The following is a 19,108-nucleotide window of genomic DNA, read 5'->3' on the forward strand; positions in this document are numbered from 1 at the left end:
CCCTTTCAATATTTCTTGTATGGTTGGTTTCGTGTTTGCAAATTCCTTTAGTTTTTGTTTGTTCTGGAAGCTTTTTATCTCTCCTTCTATTTTCTATGACAGCCTAGCTCGATATAGTATTCTTGGCTGCATATTTTTCTCATTTAGTGCTCTGAAGATATCTTGCCAGTCCTTTCTGGCCTGCCAGGTCTCTGTGGATAGGTCTGTTGCCAATCTAATGTTTCTACCATTGTAGGTTACATATCTCTTCTCCCGAGCTGCTTTCAGGAATTTTTCTTTTTTTCTGAGACTCGTAAGTTTTACTATTAGATGTCGGGGTGTTGACCTATTATTATTGATTTTGAGAGGGGTTCTCTGTGCCTCCTGGATTTTGATGCCTGTTTTCTTCCTCTCATTAGGGAAGTTCTCTGCTATTATTTGCTCCAATATACCTTCTGCCCCTCTCTCTCTTTCTTCTTCTTCTGGGATCCCAATTATTCTATTGTTGTTTCATATTATTGTATCACTTATCTCTCGAATTCTGCCCTCATGATCCAGTAGTTGTTTCTCTCTCTTTTTCTCAGCCTCTTTATTTTCCATCATTTGGTCTTCTATATCACTGATTCTCTCTTCTGCCTCATTTATCCTAACAGTTAGTACCCCCATTTTTGATTGCACCTCATCAATCGCCTTTTTGATTTCGTCTTGGTTAGATTTTAGTTCTTTTATTTCTCCAGAAAGGGTTTCTCTAATAACTTCCACGCTTTTTTCAAGCCCAGCTAGTATCTTTTAAAGTCATCATTCTGAACTCTAGGTCCGACATCGTACTAATGTCTGTATTGAGTAGGTCCCTGGTGGATGGTACTACCTCTTGTTCTTTTTGCTGAGGTGATTTTTTTCATCTTGTCATTTTGTCCAGAGGAGAATAGATGAATGAGAGAACAAAATGCTAACAGGTTAACAACGTCCCCAGCAAATATACTCTATACCATTCAGTAAAGACCTGAAACCAGGGGAAAAGAAAGGGAAAGAAAGAAAAAAGAAAGAGAAAAAAACAAAAACAAAAACAGAACAATACAAAAAAAGCAGAATATGATCAAATATGATCAGGCTAGTGCATAGATCAGTGTCACACACTAGATTTTGGGCGTATTTTGGTCTGTTAGAAAAAATTGCCTCCTAAAATTTTAAAGCAAGAAAGACTTACATATGTCCAAAGTGAGGGTTGATAAAATGAAGGGATGGAAAATGACTGTAAGGATGAAAATTATAAAAGATTTTATAAAAGGAATTGATAAGATAAGAAGTTGTTTGAAAAAAGAAAGAAGATTTAAAAAAAAAGGGAGAGGATGTGATTAGGCAGGAGACTAGAACAAATCAATACAGTAGAGATTTAGGGTATATTTTGATCTGTTAGTAGAAATTGTATCTCAAAATTTTAAAGAGAGAACAACTTATATATATATATGCCAAAAATAAGGGTAACTAGTATGAAGGGATAAAATATGACTCAAAAAATGAGAAATAAAAAATGTTTTTTTTTAAAAATAGATTGATACAATGTTGGTTGAAAAAGGGAAAAAGAAAAATTCAAGAAAAAATAGTTAAAATATTAACTTTGAAAAACTAATGAATCATGGTAAAAAAAAAGCCATGAATTCTATGTGCAGTATTCCCCTAGCGCTGGAGTTCTCCCGTTCTCCTTGATCAGTAAACTTGGTCTTGGCTTGCTGGTTGTTCGTGCTGATCTTCGGGGGGGAGGGGCCTTTTGCCGTGGTTCCCAAATGTCTTTGCCGGAGGTGGAATTGCCCCACCCTTGTCGGTCTGGGCTAAGCAAGCTGCTCGGGTTTGCTCTCAGGAGCTTTTGTTCCCTGCCAGCTCTGGTATAGCTTTGGAGGACCAGGGTGAAAACGGTGGCCTCACAATCTCCTTGCGGCGGAGCTGAGAACTCAGGACTCTGCTCCTCTGTGCGCCCCCAGAGAAAAGCAGTCACTCCCGTCTCCCTGGTCTCCGGCCGCACTCCGTGCTCACCTGGGCCTGTGACCGAGCATTTCTATCTCTGGCATCCGACCCCGTGTGGAGTCTCCAAGCCCAGCAGATCCCTGTGGTGTGCTCCCGCGCTGCTCCTCCCTGGGGAGGAAGGGGAGTCTCCCCGGATCTGCCGCTTGTTGGGTCCCTGCTGGAGGAGCAGTGGCCCGACTGGGCCCTGGATCACAGTTTATGGCAACCCCGAGCTGAGAGCCCAGCCTCAGCTCCATCTCTGCAGCCTGCTTCCCCACTCCAGTACCTGGGAGCTCTGCTGCACTCAGGCACCCCCAGTTTTTCTGGGACCTCGAGGGTTCTGAGACCACACTGTTCCACGAGGTTTCCACCCCCAGCTTAGCCACTGGAGCGGAGTCCCTCAGCGGAGCTGACTTCTAAAAGTTCCGATTTTGTGCTCCGCGGCTCTATCACTTGCCAGAAGCAGCCGACGGAGGCCCCCTCCCCCGCCGTCTATCCTCCCGAATATCGCCTCGGATTCACTTCTCCACACGTCCTACCTTCCAGTAAGTGGTCGCTTCTCTCTTCAGAGAGTTGTTGCTACTCTCCTCTTCGATCTCCGGTTGAGTTCGTAGGTGTTCAGAATGGTTTGATCCCTATTCAGCTGAATTCCTGAGACCAGACGAAATCCAAGTCTCCTACTCCTCCGCCATCTTGCTCCACCCCCGAAACTGGACCATTTTCTTACAACATACACAAAAATAAACTCAAAATGATGAAAGACACAAATATGAGACATAAATCCACCAGAATTCTAGAGGAGAACACAGGCAGCAATTGCTTTGACCTTGCCCACTGCAAATTCTTGCTAGACATATCTCACTAGGCAAGAGAAACAAAAGCAAAATGAACTATTGGGACTTCAAAAAAAGCTTTTGCATAGCAAAGGAAATAGTTAACAAAACGATTGGACAATCTACTGAATGTGACTAGATATTTCCTAATAACATATCTGTTAAAGGGTTAGTCTCCAAAATATATAAAGAAGTTGGACAACTCAACACCAGAAGAACAAATAATCCAATTAAAAATGGGTAGAAGACACGAGTAGACATTTCTCTAAAGAAGACTTTCAGATGGCCGACAGACACAGGAAAAAACCTCAACATCTTATCAGGGAAATGCAAATCAAAACCACAATGAGATGTCACCTCACACCTGTCCCATTGGCTAAATTCAAAAACACACAAGAAACAAGTGTTATAGAGGAAGTGGAGTAAAGGGAGCTCTTGTATACTTGGTGGGAATGCAAACTGGTGCAGCCATGGTGGAAAACAGTATGGAGGTTCCTCAAGAAATTAAAAACAGACTTACCATATGATCCAGTAATGCTACTACTGAATACTTACCCAAGGAATGTGAAAACAGTGAAATGAAAAGAAACATGCACCCCAATGTTTACTGAAGCATTATTTACAATAGTCCATGTATGGTAGCATCCCAAGTGCCCATAGATAGAGGAATACAAAAAAAAGTGTGGTATGTACCCACAATGAAATATTTATCAGGAATAATAATGACTGAAATCTTGCCATTTGTAACAACATGTATGGAGCTAGAATATGATGGTAAGTGAAATAATCAGTCAGGGAAAGACAAATTCCATACGATTTCACTCATATGTGGCATTTAAGAAACAAAATGAACAAAGAGCAAAGGTGCCAAAGGAAAAAACAGAATCTTATCTATAGAGAACACACTGCTGGTTCCCAGAGGGGAGATGGGTGGGGGAATGGGGGAAATAGGTGAAGGAGATTAAGATTACACTTATAATTGATGAGCACTGAGTAATGTATAGGATTGTTGATCCTTATACTGTACCCCTGAAACTAATATAACACTGTGTGTTAACTATACTGGAACTTAAAATAAAGGAACCAAAGAAAAATTAACTCAGCACACCAAAATATATAGTTCTTGATTTATGTGTTTTTCTTCCCAAGTAGAATAAAATCTCCTTGCATAAAGTGATTGCACTGTGAACACAGTATTTTCATGAGTGTAGCAAGGTCCTTGGGTCCAGGCAGGTGCTAAGTGACTGGTGAGTGAGTATATATTAATGCAAGTCAGACTGAGGGAGTATACTTCAGATGTTTCAATGTCCCATGGTCTTTGTGATGGCTACTGGTTCCTCCCTAAGAATAATAGTGAACTGGTGGTTGCTGATACTGTTACACATGCAATCATGGGGGAACTTGGACAAGGAAATAGAGCAACTGTTAAAAAGAAACCCATTGGACCAAAATGGCACAGATCAAGTACCCAAACCTTGCTTACTCCCTAACCTAACTACAGTTACCACTTCCCCTAGAAATGTTCACCTGTCAGTGAGATTTTTCTGGTCAGCAACAGTGAGGTAGTCTGTCATATGGACCCTCTCCATCCTCCAAGGAGGGGAGGTCATCTGAATGGTGAGACCCTCTTCTCTCACAATTAAGGAAAAGTAACCTTTCCTGAAACACTCCTTTTTCTTCTTTACGTCTCTTCAGAGTTCCCCTTTACCTGCCAGATGTGTGCTGCCCCATTCTTGAATCACTTAATAAAAACAAATGGATATTCAAATTTACCTGGATCATTTTTTTGTTTTTTAACATATGCGGTGAGAAGTCGGAAATGTGAATGAGCTGGGGTGGGGGTGAGATGGGGAAGGAAATACATGGGGGGTGTCACAAGGGCAGGAGGGACAGCGTGAAGGCAGGGTCCAGTGTTGGGTGCAGGGGGCTGTGTGTTTACATGGGTTTCTCTCTGGAGAAGGAAAAGCCTGAGAGGTGGGGTCAAATTCTCATGCCATATAAGACTTGTTCTGAATTAGGGGACGTGGAGCAGAATGGAAGCTGGTGACAGGGAGAAGCTGGAAGCCAGAAGGAGAGTCAGACCAGGAGGGGAAGTGAGAGTCTGAGTAGGTGTCCAGGGTTGAGGGAGGAGCACATTTGCATTGTTGCAGAGACTCAGGGAAGGCTGTGTGTTGAGAAGGAAGTCAGAAGAGAGGTGCTGTGTGGGGTAGGTTTGCTAGAAGAGATGCCAAAGGCTGACTTGTAAGAAAAAAAAAGAACATCTGCAAATATAATGCTGTTCCTGCCACTTGTGCTGCTGGTGGTTCTCCTCCCAGGTGGTGACAGTGAAGAAGTTGAGATCTGGCCCTACCCAGTGGGTGCATGTGTGAGTGTGTGTGTGTGTGTGTGTGTGTGTGCGCGCACATATGTGTTTGTGCCAATCTTTGTTGTGTGTGATGTGTGAACGTGTGCTTGTGTGCACTTCAATATGTATGTAAGTATGTATGAGTATGTGTACGTAGGAGTCTACTTGAATTCCATCTTCCTCTAGGAAAGAGCCTCCAGTGGCTTCTGAACCTCATGTCTCCCCATCAAAAATCTGAATCACACTCATCTAAGCAGGGAGTAGAAGCCAGACCCCAATTCTTGAAAAGCTTCATGTTTTCTGATACTTCACTCCTCTCTTGACCACAGGCTATGCTCTTCTGTTCCTGACTAGTGTCTCCTGACACCACCCCTCTCCCTGGCTTGCAACCTCTCCTCCCTTACTTTGTGACAGACTCCTTGAACTGTACTTGTCTCCTCATTAAGTCCCATTAGTGAACTCTATCTATGTGTTCCCTGTACCCACTGCACTCCCTTGAAGCTAGATTATTTTTACCCCAGCTCTCCCACTGAGCCTTTCCCTATTCTCTGCCCATACACTTCATCTCTCTCCTCCAATATTTGTTCCTTCCTCTATCTTCACCTTTTCCTCTGCCTCTATCCACCACCACTTCCGCTTTGTGTGAGCGCCCCCTCAAACCAAACTGTGCTTCATTCCCTCTAATCCCCTGAACTTCTCCCTCTGCGTCCACCATCATGGCTTCCTCTCATCTCATTTCATCTCTTTCTCTCCCCCGTACTATAACTCAGTTTATCTTCCCCAGATTCTTTCCAGGTACAGATCACAGGAGGCTATGATTCCCATTTTGGAAAAGTATCAGTAGCCTTTGCACAGATTGCTATCAAGGATCAGATCTCATGAGTTTCCAGAACACATCATGGTGGCCATCTCCAAAGGGAAGAAGTAGGGCTCAGCAGGTCTTCACACTATTTAATCAGTATCATGTTTTCAATGAAATGCTATGCATGCTCCTCAGTGACTCCTGCTCCCAGTTTCTGTTGGGTCTTCTTGATGCAGGGAAGGCATATCTCCAGCAACAAGGTCAGTACTGCTTCCTCCCTCCAAGAATTCTCTATTCTGCACTCATAAATTTGTACCATTCTTTCAAATTCAGGGTAAGAAGGAGTCAAGAGGGAGAGAGGAGGATGGTGACAGGTTTCTAGAGGTGGAAAGATGTCTACCTAAAGTGATGTGAAGATCTACCCACTCAGTCTGTGAATTCCTGTCCTGTCTGTGCAGTGAGGCCAGAGGCCTGGCTGTCCACTGGCCCCAGTCCCGGTCCCGGCCGTCTGCTGCTGGTGTGCCACGTTTCTGGCTTCTACCCAAAGCCTGTGTGGGTGATGTGGATGCGGGGTGAGTAGGAGCAACAGGGCACCCAGCGAGGTGATCTCCTGCCTCATGCTGATGGGACATGGTATCTTCAGATGTCCTTTTATGTAATAACCAGGGATGCAGCTGGCTTGTCGTGCTGAGTGAGACACAGCAGTCTAGGAGGCCAGGACATGGTCCTCTACTGGGGTGAGAAAGACTGGGGTCCAGCTGGGAAAGGGGGTGGGTATTCCTCTGACAGATCAGGAGAGCCAGATGAAAAATAGGGAATACTAGAGACTCCAGACCACAAAGGACCAAAAAGTCAGTAATCCAAGAAATGGAAGAGCTGAGGGTGAAGGTCCTGCTGATGTGGGAGGATGTGGAGGGTGGGTAAGGGCCCATTTCTGAGGAGGGATGGGAGAAGTGAAAGGGGGAAGGGAGGTTGGTGAGGTAGACAGTGACATGAGAAAAGAAGACCAGGGAATTGCAGTTCAACCTGGGGTAGATGGGAAGTGATACCCTCTGTGTACCAAAACCACAGAGCAACCCTACTCCATGGGCTTGGTCTTCCTGGTGGTGATAGTGCTCCTGGTGCTTCTGGCAGGTCCAGCATTGTGGCTCTGGAAGCATTGGTTAGTCTTTGGAGCCACCTTCCTACTCTTTCCCATGTCTCTCCCTACCTTTAGTCTGTCTTCGCCCCCCCTGTTCCCAGTGCCCTTCCCCCTGTAGTCCTCACCTCCACCTACTACAGAGTGACTCCTCCTTCTGTTCCTTCCAGGAAGACACACTGGAGACAGTGCACTGACCTCCCTTCTGAGCGAGATCCCAGCAGCCCAGGCTCCAGTACTTACCAAATCCAGCTCAGTGGTGATGGTCTTACAACTCTCTGTGTGCAACCTTGTCTTTCATTTTTGCTTAATGATCAGTTGTCAATATAATCTCAGTTTAATTTAGCGGGGTTTATTTTTCTGTCTTGGTTCTGGAACTTAAACCTCAAAATTTATCTATGAATGGAATGAAGCCACAGCACCTGCTTGGGTGAACAGGCATCAGATGTCACTTCCTCCAGAGAGCCCTCCCTGATTCACAAGTAGAAGCAGTCTCTGCCTGTTGAGAATTTTCACCACCTTTTCCTGAACTTTTGTAAATCTATGCCTCACATTCCATCTCTTGTTACTTACCCCCATTTAGGTCCCTTGTCCCTCCTAATTCTTAGGATTCTTGAGAACAATGTCCATTCCTTTTTAATATTTGTAAACTTGGCAAGGAATCTCACCTGCATGGAATATGTCCTCAATAAAAATCTGTGTGGAATATATGCCACATTTATAGTTTTTTCTTCTTCTTTTACTTCCTGACAAGTTTGTAGTAGTTGAGATGTTTGATGTCCTTCTTGTTAAAAGTCTTGTCACGAGGCTGAGGGAATTCACACTCTTCTGGATTTTTGCTGATGTCTCTGAGCCCCTGAGGAGAAACACAGTTTTGCCTGTGACCATTCCAGTTATTTAATAGCAGACACCTATTAGCATAGACCTGTTTCCTGATCCTTGTGGTTGATGGCAGGGGAATGAATATTCTCTCTTGTCCTGGATGATAAAGTGTGGGGTAAAAAGCCTGAAACAAGTATAAACCATTTTTCAGCACCAGAGAAGCATGCCTGAGGTTGATACTTGCGTGCAAGAAGGCAGAGAAATTGTATAGATGAAACTTGCCAAGAGGGTAGATCTGAAGTGCTCTCACCACCAGAAAATTAAAGAAAAGAACAGAAAAAGAAACAAGAGGGTCAGGAGGGAGGAGTTTACATGGAAGAATAGTAGGACCCAAAGCTTGCCTGGATCCTCAAACCAAGCTAGATAAGTATTAAATCATTCTGAATACCCAAGAAATCGATCTAAGGACTGACAGAACAAATTGCACAGCTAGAGGCAGAGAAAAGGCCCCATCATGGAAGGTAGGCGGTTCAGAGACATGACTTGGGGGAAAAATAGATCATGAGTGCTGTGGAGGAGAGGGAGTCCCGGTCAAGAATAGAGGAGAGAGAGTGAGTGAGAGACAGAGAGAGAGAGAGAGAGAGAGAGAGAGAGAGAGAGAGAGAGAGAGAGAGAGAAGAGTGTACAGGGGATTACACAGGGAAAACACTTTGCCAAAGCCAATGACTGGGAACTCAAGAGGGGCTGATTTTTGTGTTTTTACAACCAGTGCGGCTCAACAACTGGAGTTTTAGAGGTCTGTGCCTTGGAAATCAATTGGAGTTCTGAGAAAAGAATTGCTGCAATTCTACAAATACACAAGTGACCACTTTTTGCAAGGTAGAAGGTGTGGAGATGTGAGTCTGGGGCAATATAACAAAAGATAAACTGCAGAGGGGAGGGAGCTTGCTTAAAGAGGTTACCCAGAAAGTATTATACCCGGGAAGTATTCTAAGTATTATCTAGGCACTGGCTTTCTGCTAGGTGTTGCCATAATCTGTGAACCTCTGCTTGGTCGCATGACTGCTCTCCAGGCAGGGGCCCACCAAAAGGCAGAAGCATGACAAAAAAACCCTCCCTCCCCTGGGAGGAAAAGCACAGGTCCAGGCCAAAGGAATCTGTAAAGTTTGGAGGCTGGAAACTGGGTCGCATTCCTGAGGTAAAAACGCTTGGTTGCAAGCTGGGTGAATACAGAGATCTGACAGATACCAGGGAGACAAGTGACTGACTGCTTTTCTTTGAGAGCTCACTGAAGAGTGCGGTGGGGGGTGCCTGAACTTCTATCTCCTGGGCTAGAGATTAGGGAATTGCCATTTTATCTCCCCCGCATGGATCCTGAAATCCTTCTGTGAGCAAAACAGCACCACAAAGTGCTATCTGGAGCAGATTACCCTGAACCTGGCCCCCTGGCAAGGGGGGTGCAATTCCACCAGGCAAGAACAACTGAGAATCAGTGCAACAGGCCCCTCCCACAGAAGACCAGCAGGAACAACTTACTAGGACCAAGTTTACCAATCATAAAGAACTGCAAAATTTCAGATCTTGGGGAAAACAGTATATAGTGTTCATGGTTTTTTAAATTATTCTTTAGTCTTTTAATTTTATTTTTTCAACTATTTTCTTATTTTTATCGATTCTTTTTTAATTTTTCTTTTACATATACTATACATGTATACTATATATGTATAGTATATGTATTCTGCATACACTATATATATATAGATTTGTACATATGTATTAATATTTATATATAAACATATATATGTGTATGTATATGTTTCTTTTCACTGTATTTTATATATATATATATATATATATATATATATATAAGTTTTTCTTTCTTTCCTATTTTGGGATCTACTTGCTTTAACAAACAGACCAAAATACACTCAGGGTTAATTTATTGTTTTGTTCTGTTTTACTGCTTGTTTGATTTTTTCTTACTTTGCTTTGTTTCTGTTTCCTTCTGGTTTGTTTTGTTTGTATTTTCTGGTGTTGTTGTTGCTATTTTTGTCTTTTCTCTCCCTTTCATCTGTTCTATTCTGGACATAATGACAAAGCAGAGAAACTCACCCCAAAAGAAAGAATAGGAGGCAGTACTCAATGCGAGGGATTTAATCAATATGGATATAAGTAAGATGTCAGAACTAGAATTCAAAACAAGATTTATAAGATACTGGTGAGACTTGAAAAAGTATAGAGTACAGTAGAGAATCTCTCATTGTAGAAAAAGAAAAGAACTAAAATCTCATCAGGCCGAAATTTAAAAATGCTACTACTGAGATGCACTAAAAAATGGAGGCAAGGGAAACAAAAACAAAAAATGAACTATTGGGATTTCATCAAGATAAAAAGCTTTTACACAGCAAAAGAAACAGTCCACAAAACCAAAAGACAACCTACAGAATGGGAGAGATATTTGCAAATGTCTTATCAGATAAAGGGCTAGTATCCAAGATCTATAAAGAATTTATCAAACTTAACAACCAAAAAACCAATAATCCAGTCAAGAAATGGGCAGAAGACATGAACAGACATTTCTCCAAAGAAGACATCCAGATGGCCAACAGACATGTGAAAAAATGCTCAACATCACACTTGGTATCAGGGAAAGACAAATCAAAACCACAATGAGATACCACCTCACATCAATGAGAATGGCTAAAGTTAACAAGTCAGGAAACGACAGATGTTGGCGAGGATGCAGAGAAAGGGAAACTCTCTTATGTTCTTAGTGGGAATGCAAATTGGTATAGCCGCTCTGGAAAACTGTATGGAGGTTCCTCAGAAAGTTAAAAATAGAGCTACCATATGACCCAGCAACTGCACTACAGGTATTGTATTTATAATGCAAACATAGTGATTTGGAGGGGCACATGCACCTCAATGTTTATAGCAGCAATATCCACAATAGCCAAAATATGGAAAGAGTCCAGATGTCCGTCAATAGATGAATGGATAAAGAAGAAGTGCTATATATATATAACATATATAATATACATATACATATATTATATATATATTATATAAAATGAAATCAGAGAGGGAGACAAACCATAAGAGACTCTTAACTCTAAGAAACAAACTGAGGGTTGCTGGATGGGAGGTGGGTGGGGGGATGGGGCAACAGGGTGATGGACATTAAGGAGGGCAGTTGAAGTAATGAGTGCTGAGTATTGTATGCAACTGATGAATAACTGAACTTTACCTCTGAAACTAATAATGCACAATATGTTAATTACTTGATTTTAAATTGTATAAATAAATAAATAAAATGCTTCTGCACAGTAAAGGAAACAATCATCAAACTAATGGACAATCTACTGAATGTAAGTAGATATAACATATCCAATATAGGTTTAGTATCCAAATATATAAAGAACTTGGACAACTCAACACCAAAAGAATAAATACCCATTTAAAAAATGGGTAGAAGACATGAGTAGGTATTTCTCTAAAGAAGATGTTCAGGTGGCCAACAAACACAGGAAAAGATGCTCAACATCTCTTATCATCAGGGAAATGCAAATCAAAACCACAATGAGATATCATCTCACACCTGTCTCATTGGCTAAATTAAAAAACACACAAGAAACAAGTGTTGTAGAGGAAGTGGAGTAAAGGGAACTCTTGTACACTTGGTGGGAATGCAAACTGGTGCAGCCATGGTGGAAAACAGTATGGAAGTTCCTCAAAAAATTAAAAACAGAGATACCACCTGATCCAGTAATTGTACTACTGGATATTTACCCAAAGAATGTGAAAACAGTGAAATGAAAAAGAAACAGGCACCCCAATGTTTACTGAAGCATTATTTACAATAGTCCATGTATGGAAGTATCCCAAGTGCCAATAGATAGAGGAATACAGAAAAAAGGTGTGGTATGTACCCACAAAGGAATATTACTCAGCCATAAAAATGACAGAAATCTTGCCATTTGCAACAACATGTACGGAGCTAGAGAGTATGATGGTAAGTGAAATAATCAGTCAGAGAAAGACAAATACTATATGATTTCTTCACGTGTGGAATTTAAGAAACTAACAAAAGTAACAGAAAAAAGTGCCAAAGGAAAAAACAGAATCTTATCTATAGAGAACGCACTGCTGGTTTCCAGAAGGGAGGTGGGTGGGGGGCTTGGGGGGGAATGGGTGAAGGGGCTTGGGATTACACTCATATTGATGAGCACTGAGTGGTGTATAGAATTGCTGAATCCCTATACGGTTTCCCTGAAACTAATATAACACTGAATGTTAACTGTACTGGAACTTAAACTAACCAAAGAAAAAGTAACTCAGCACACCAAAATGTATGGTTCTTGGTCTATGTGTTTTTCTTCCCAAGTAGACTAAAAGCTCTCTGTGTAAAGTGATTGCATAGAACACTATATTTTGATGAGTGTAGCACGGTGCTTGGATCCAGGCAGGTGCTAAGTGACTGTTTGGTGGGTGAATATATATTAATGCAAGTCAGATGGAGGGGGTATTCTTCAGATGTTTCAATGTCCTGTGGTTTCTGTGATGGCTACTGGTTCCTCCCTATGAATCATGGCAGACTGCTGGTTGCTGAAACTGTTACACAGGCAATAATGGGGGAATCTGGACAAGCATATAGAGCAAATGTTAAAAAGAAACCCAGAGGTCTAAAATGGAACTTCAGACCATGTCAAATTCCCAAAGCTTGCTTAATCCATAACGTAACTGCTGTTCCCTCCACCCCCCAGAACTGTTCACCAGTCAGTGAGGAATTCTCTGGTCAGCAGCAGTGAGGTACTTGTCACATGGGCCCTCTCCATCCCCCAAGGAAGGGAGGTCATCTGCATAGTAACACGCCTTCCTCTCCCAATAAAGGGAAGGTGACCTTCCCTGAAACACTGATGTCTCTTCTTTTGCCAACTTCCTTTCTTTAAAATCTACCCATTTGCACCATTCCTCAGAGCTCCCCTCTACCTGCCAGATGAGATGCTGCCTGATTCGTGATCAATGAATAACAGCAATTAGATCTTCAAATTTACCTGCTTGCTTTTGTTTTTTAACACAAGCAGTGAGCAGTCAGAGATGTGAATGTGCTGGAGTGGGAGTGAGGTGGGGGAGGAAATACATGGGGGGTGTCACAGGGGCAGGAGGGACAGAGAGACAATGGGGTCCAGGGCTGGGTGCTGGGGGCCATGTGTTTTCATGGGTTACTCTCTGGGTGAGAAGGAAAGGCGCAAGAGGTAGGGTCACTTTTCCATGCAGCGCAGGACTCATTCTGTAGCAACTGAATTAGGGAATGTGGAGATGGATGGAAGCTGGTGACAGGGAGAAGCTGGAAGCCAGAAGGAGGGTCAGACCAGGAGGGGAAGTGAGAGTCTGAGTAGGTGTCCAGGGTTGAGGGAGGAGCACATATGCATTGTCGCAGAGACTCAGGGAAGGCTGGTGTGTGGAGAAGGAAGTCAGAAGTGAGGTGCTGTGTGTAGGGGTAGGTTTGCTAGAACAGACGTCAAAGACTGACTTTCTTTTCTTTTTCTTTTTTTTTTAAATTTTATTATGTTATGTTAGTCACCATACAATACATCATTAGTTTTTGATGTGATGATCCACGATCCATTGTTTTCGTATAACACCCAGTGCTCCATGCAGTACATGCCCTCCGTAATACTCATCACCGGGCTAACCAATCTTCCCTCTCCCCTCCCTTCTAAAACCCTGTTTGTTTCTCAGCGTCCATCATCTCTCATGGTTCATCTCTCCCTCCAATTCCCCCCCCTCATTTTTCCCTTCCTTCTCCTAATGTCCTCCACGCTATTCCTTATGTTCCACAAATAAGTGAAACCATATGATAATTGACTTTCTCTGCTTGACTTATTTCATTTAGCATCATCTCCTCCAGTCCCATCCATGTGGATGTAAAAGTTGGGTAGTCATCCTTTCTGATGGCTGAGTAATATTCCATTGTAGATATGGACCACATCTTCTTTATCCATTCATCTCTTGAAGGGTATCTCGGCTCTTTCCACAGTTTGGCTATTGCGGACATTGCTGCTATGAACATTGGGGTGCATATGGCCCTTCTTTTCACTACCTTTGTGTCTTTGGGGTAAATACCCAGGAGTGCAATTGCTGAGTCATAGGGTAGCTCTATTTTTAATTTTTTGAGGAACATCCACACTGTTTTCCAAAGTGGCTGTACCAACTTGCATTCCCACCAACAGTGTAAGAGGGTTCCCCTTTCTCCACAACCTCTCCAACATTTGTTGTTTCTGTCCCTGTCCATTTTTGCCATTTTAACTGGTATAAGGTGGTATCTCAGTGTGGTTTTGATTTGAATTTCCCTGATGGCTAAAGATGATGAACATTTTTTCATGTGTCTGTTAGCCATATGGTCCTCTTAATTGATGCAGAATAAGCATTTGACAAAATACAACATCGTTTCCTGATTAAAACTCTTCAGAATATAAGGATAGAGGGAACATTCCTCAAGTTCATAAAATCCATCTATGAAAAACCCACAGCAAATATCATCCTCAATGGGGAAAAGCTGAGAGCCTTTTCCTTAAGATCAGGAACACGTGAAGGATGCCCACTCTCGTCACTATTGTTCAACATAGTACTAGAAGTCCTAGCAACAGCAATCAGACAACAAAAAGAAATAAAAAGTATTCAAATTGGCAAAGGAGAAGTCTAACTCTCTCTTTTCGCAGATGACATGATACTTTATGTGGAAAACCCAAAAGACTCCATCCCCAAATTACTAGAACTCATACAGCAATTCAGTAATGTGGCAGGATACAAAATCAATGCACAGAAATCCGTTGCTTTCTTATACACTAACAACGCAACTGTACAAAGAGAAATTAGATAAACGATTCCATTTATAATGCACCAAAAACCATAAGATACCTCGGAATAAACCTAACCAAAGAGGTAAAGGATCTATACTCTAGGAACTACAGAACACTCATGAAAGAAATTGAAGAAGACACAAAAAGATGGAAAAAGATTCCATGCTCATGGATCAGAAGAATAAACATTGTTAAAATGTCTATGCTACCCAGAGCAATCTATATCTTCAATGCCATCCCGATCAAAATTCCAATGATATTTTTCAAAGTGCTAAAACAAACAATCCTAAAATTTGTATGGAATCAGAAGAGACTGCGAATCGCCAAGGAAATGTTGAAAAAGAAAAACAAAGCTGGGGGCACCACGTTGCCTGATCTCAAGCTATATTAAAAAGCTGTGATCACCAAGACAGCATAGGTCTGGCACAAAAACATATAGACCAATGGAACAGAATAGAGAACCCAGATATGGACCCTCAACTCTATGGTCAAATAATCTTTGACAAAGCAGGAAAAAACATGCAATGGAAAATAGACAGTCTCTTCAATAAATGGTGCTGGGAAAATTGGACAGCCACATGCAGAAGAATGAAACTCGACCATTCTCTAACACCATTCACAAAGATAAACTCAAAATGGATGAAAGACCTCAATGTGAGACAGGAATCCATCAAAATCCTAGAGGAGAACATAGGCAGTAACCTCTTTGACATCGGCCACAGCAACTTCTTTCAAGATACATCTCCAAAAGCTAGTGAAACAAAAGCAAAAATGAACTTTTGGGACTTCATCAAGATAAAAAGCTTCTGCACAGCAAAGGAAACAGTCAACAAAACAAAGAGGCAACCCACAGAATGGGAGAAGATATTTGCACATGACACTACAGATAAACGGCTGGTATCAAGATCTATAAAGAAATTCTCAAACTCAGCATCCAAAAAACAAATAATCAAGTCAAAAAGTGGGCAGAAGATATGAAAAGACACTTCTCTGAAGAAGACATACAAAAAAACTGACTTTCTAAGACAAAGAAAGAACATCTGCAAATAAAATGCTGTTCCTGCTACTTGTGTTGCTTAGTAGTTCTCCTCCCAGGTGGTGACAGTGAAGATGGTGAGAACTCTGGCCCTACCCGGTGGGTGCAACATGTGCATCTGTGTGTGTCTGCCAGTCTTATATGTGTGATGTGTGTACATGTACTTGTGTGTATTTGAAAATATGTATATGTGTGTATCTGTGTGTAAGTATGAATGAGTATGTGTGTATTGGCGCCTGTGTAGGTCTGTATGTGTGCATGTGTGTAGGTGTGTGTGTCTCCATATATGTGTGTATGTGTGTGCACCTATGTGCATCTCTGTGTGGTTGTGTGGGTATGTGTGTGTAGTTTTGTCTCTGTGTGTGCATTCATGATATGGGTTCCCCAGCACATACCTGGGGAGAGAGAGTGTCAGCCTGGTTCCTTCCTGAGCATCCCTGACCCTAGGGACCTGTGCTCTTCTGAAGGATGCTCCGGGCTCTGGGGCAACACATGTCTCCTGAGGCAACTATGGCTTCCCTGTCATCCAGGTTTTGGTTCCCCTCCCTGGCACCTTCTCCATTCTCTCTCCTTCCCAATGCCCTCCTCTTCCAAAGTCAATCTTTTCTTTTCCTACAGACTTCCAGGAGCCGATCTTTTTCTGAATTACTCTGATCACATCTTTTTACAACCATTCCTGGACACAAAATCAAGGATCAGCTTGGCTGGATGAGATATAGACTCATGCCTGGGACAGCAAGACTGGCGTTTACATTTTCCTGGGGCCTTGAGCCAAGGGCAACTTTAGCAAGAGGGAGCTGGTGGAAGTAGAAAAGTTATTCTACACATACTCCGTTAGATCTCCTTCAACATATCATAACCATGTCAGTCAATGGCAGCTTGAATGTGAGTTCAATTCATTTCAGGGGTGGGATGAAGGTATCAGGTATGTGTGCATCTCCTTGAGTTCCTTCTGCTTCTAGGAAAGAACCTCCAATGGCTTCTGAGCCTCATGTCTCCCCATCATAAATCTGAATCACACCCATCTGGGCAGGAGGTAGAAGCCCGACCCCAATTCTTGAGAAATTTCATGCCTTTTTCTACTTCCCATTCCTCTCATTAACTGCAGACTTATCCTACTTCTGACTAGTGTCCTATGACTACCCCTTTCCCTAGTCTCTCACCAGGCACCCTCTGCTCCCTCACTCTGTGAATCACTCCTTGGACAGTACTTTTCTCCCTCTTCAAACCCATGAGTAAACACTGTCTATGTTTTCCCTGTACCTAGCTACATTCCCTTCACCCTAGATTGTTTTTACCCTAACGCTCCCACTGAGCCCTTCCCTATTCTCTGCCCTCACTATTCATATCTCCCCTCCAACATTTGTTCCTTCCTCAGTCATTCACCTCTTCCTCTGTCTGCATTGACCACCACTTCCCCTTTGTGTGAGTGTCCCCTCAAACCAAACCTTCCTCCATTCCTTCCAATCCCCTGAACTTCTCCCTCTGTTTCTCCCATCCTTGGCTTCCACTCATCTCATTTCCTCCCTTTCACTCCCCCTCTCCTGAAACTCACAGTCTCTCTTCCCCAGATCCCTTCCAGGTACAGCTGGTGTTAGGCTGTGATTCCCACTTTGGAGAAGCATCAGTAGGCTTCATGCGGATTGCTTATCAAGGATCAGATCTCATGAGTTTCCAGAACACATCATGGTGGCCATCTCCAAAAGGAGGAAGTAGGGCTCAGTGGTCTGCACAGTATTCAATCAGTACCATGTTTTCAATGAAATAGCACACAAACTCCTCAGCGACTCCTGCCCCCGGTTCCTGTTAGGTTTTCTGGATGCAGGGAAGGCATATCTCCAGTGACAAGGTAAATCCTGCTCCCTCCCTCCACAAATTCTCTACTCTGCCCTCATACATTTGTACTATTCTTTCAAATTCAGGGTAAGAAAGAGTCAAGACGGAGGGGGGATGATGGTGATGGGTCTAGAGGTAGAAAAATATCTGTCTAAAGTGATGTGAAGATCTACCCTCTCAGTCTGTGAATTCCTGCCCTGTCTGTGCAGTGAGGCCAGAGGCCTGGCTGTCCACTGGCCCCAGTCCCGGTCCCGGCCATCTGCTGCTGGTGTGCCACGTCTCGGGCTTCTACCCAAAGCCTGTGTGGGTGATGTGGATGCGGGGTGAGCAGGAGCAACGGGGCACCCAGCGAGGTGATCTCCTGCCCAATGCTGATGGGACATGGTACCTTCAGATGTCCTTGGATGTGAAATCCAGGGAGGCAGCTGGCCTGTCGTGCCGGGTGAGACACAGCAGTCTAGGAGGCCAGGACATGGTCCTCTACTGGGGTGAGAAAGACTGGGGTCCAGCTGGGAAAGGGGGTGGGTATTCCTCTGACAGATCAGGAGAGCCAGATGAAAAATAGGGAATACTAGAGACTCCAGACCACAAAGGACCAAAAAGTCAGTAATCCAAGAAATGGAAGAGCTGCGGGTGAAGGTCCTGGAGATGTGGGAGGATGTGGAGAGTTGGGTGAAGGGTCCATCTCTAAGGAGGGATCAGGGAAGACAGAAGAGGAATGGTGGTTGGTGAGGTCAAAGTTGACAGGACCAAAGAGGACCAGGGTGTGGCAGTTCAACCCAAGGTGGATGGAAAAATGACACCCTCTGTGCACCGAACCCACAGAGCAGCCCTACTCCATGGGTTTGGTCATCCCGCAGTTACAGTGCCCCTGGTGCTTCTGGCAGGTCTGGCATTGTGGCTCTGAAAGTGCTGGTAAGTCTCTTGGAACCCCCTCCCTGCTCTTTCCCATGTGGCTCCCTACCTTTCAGTCTGTCCTCAGCCCTCCTGCTTCCATTGCCCTTCCTCCCTGCAGTCCTCACCTCCTGCTACAGAGGGACTTCCTCCTCTGTTCCTCCCAGGAAAACACACTGGAGACATCAATGCACTGGCTTCCCTTTGAAGTGAGATCCCAGCAGCCCAGGCTCCAGGACTTACCTAAGCCTAGATCAGTGGTGATGTGCTTGCCACTCTCTGTGTGCAACTTTTTCTTTCAGTTCTGCCTAATGATCAGTTGTCAATATAAGCTTAGTGTAATTTAGTGGGATTTGTTGTTCTGACTTGTTTCTGGAACTTATATCTCAATATTTATATTCAAATGAAATGAAGTCCCAGCACATGCTTGGGTCATCAGGCATCAGATGTCACTTCTTCCTGAGAATGCTTCCTCATTCAGAAGTAGAAGCCGTCTACTGTTGAGAATGTCCACGACTTTTCCTGAACTTTCATAAATCTATGCCTCATTCCCCACACCT

General features: G+C 43.2%; 2 pseudogenes; both read left to right on the forward strand.

Annotated features, from left to right (window-relative positions):
- Positions 1-3,535: 3,535 nt before the first annotated feature.
- LOC118355964 lies at positions 3,536-7,360 on the forward strand (annotated as a pseudogene).
- An 8,473-nt stretch (positions 7,361-15,833) lies between these two features.
- On the forward strand, positions 15,834-18,761 carry LOC113932983 (annotated as a pseudogene).
- The last annotated feature ends 347 nt before the right edge of the window (positions 18,762-19,108 follow it).

This window comes from Zalophus californianus, chromosome 10, assembly GCF_009762305.2.
Source record: "Zalophus californianus isolate mZalCal1 chromosome 10, mZalCal1.pri.v2, whole genome shotgun sequence".
Classification (NCBI taxonomy): Eukaryota; Metazoa; Chordata; class Mammalia; order Carnivora; family Otariidae; genus Zalophus; species Zalophus californianus.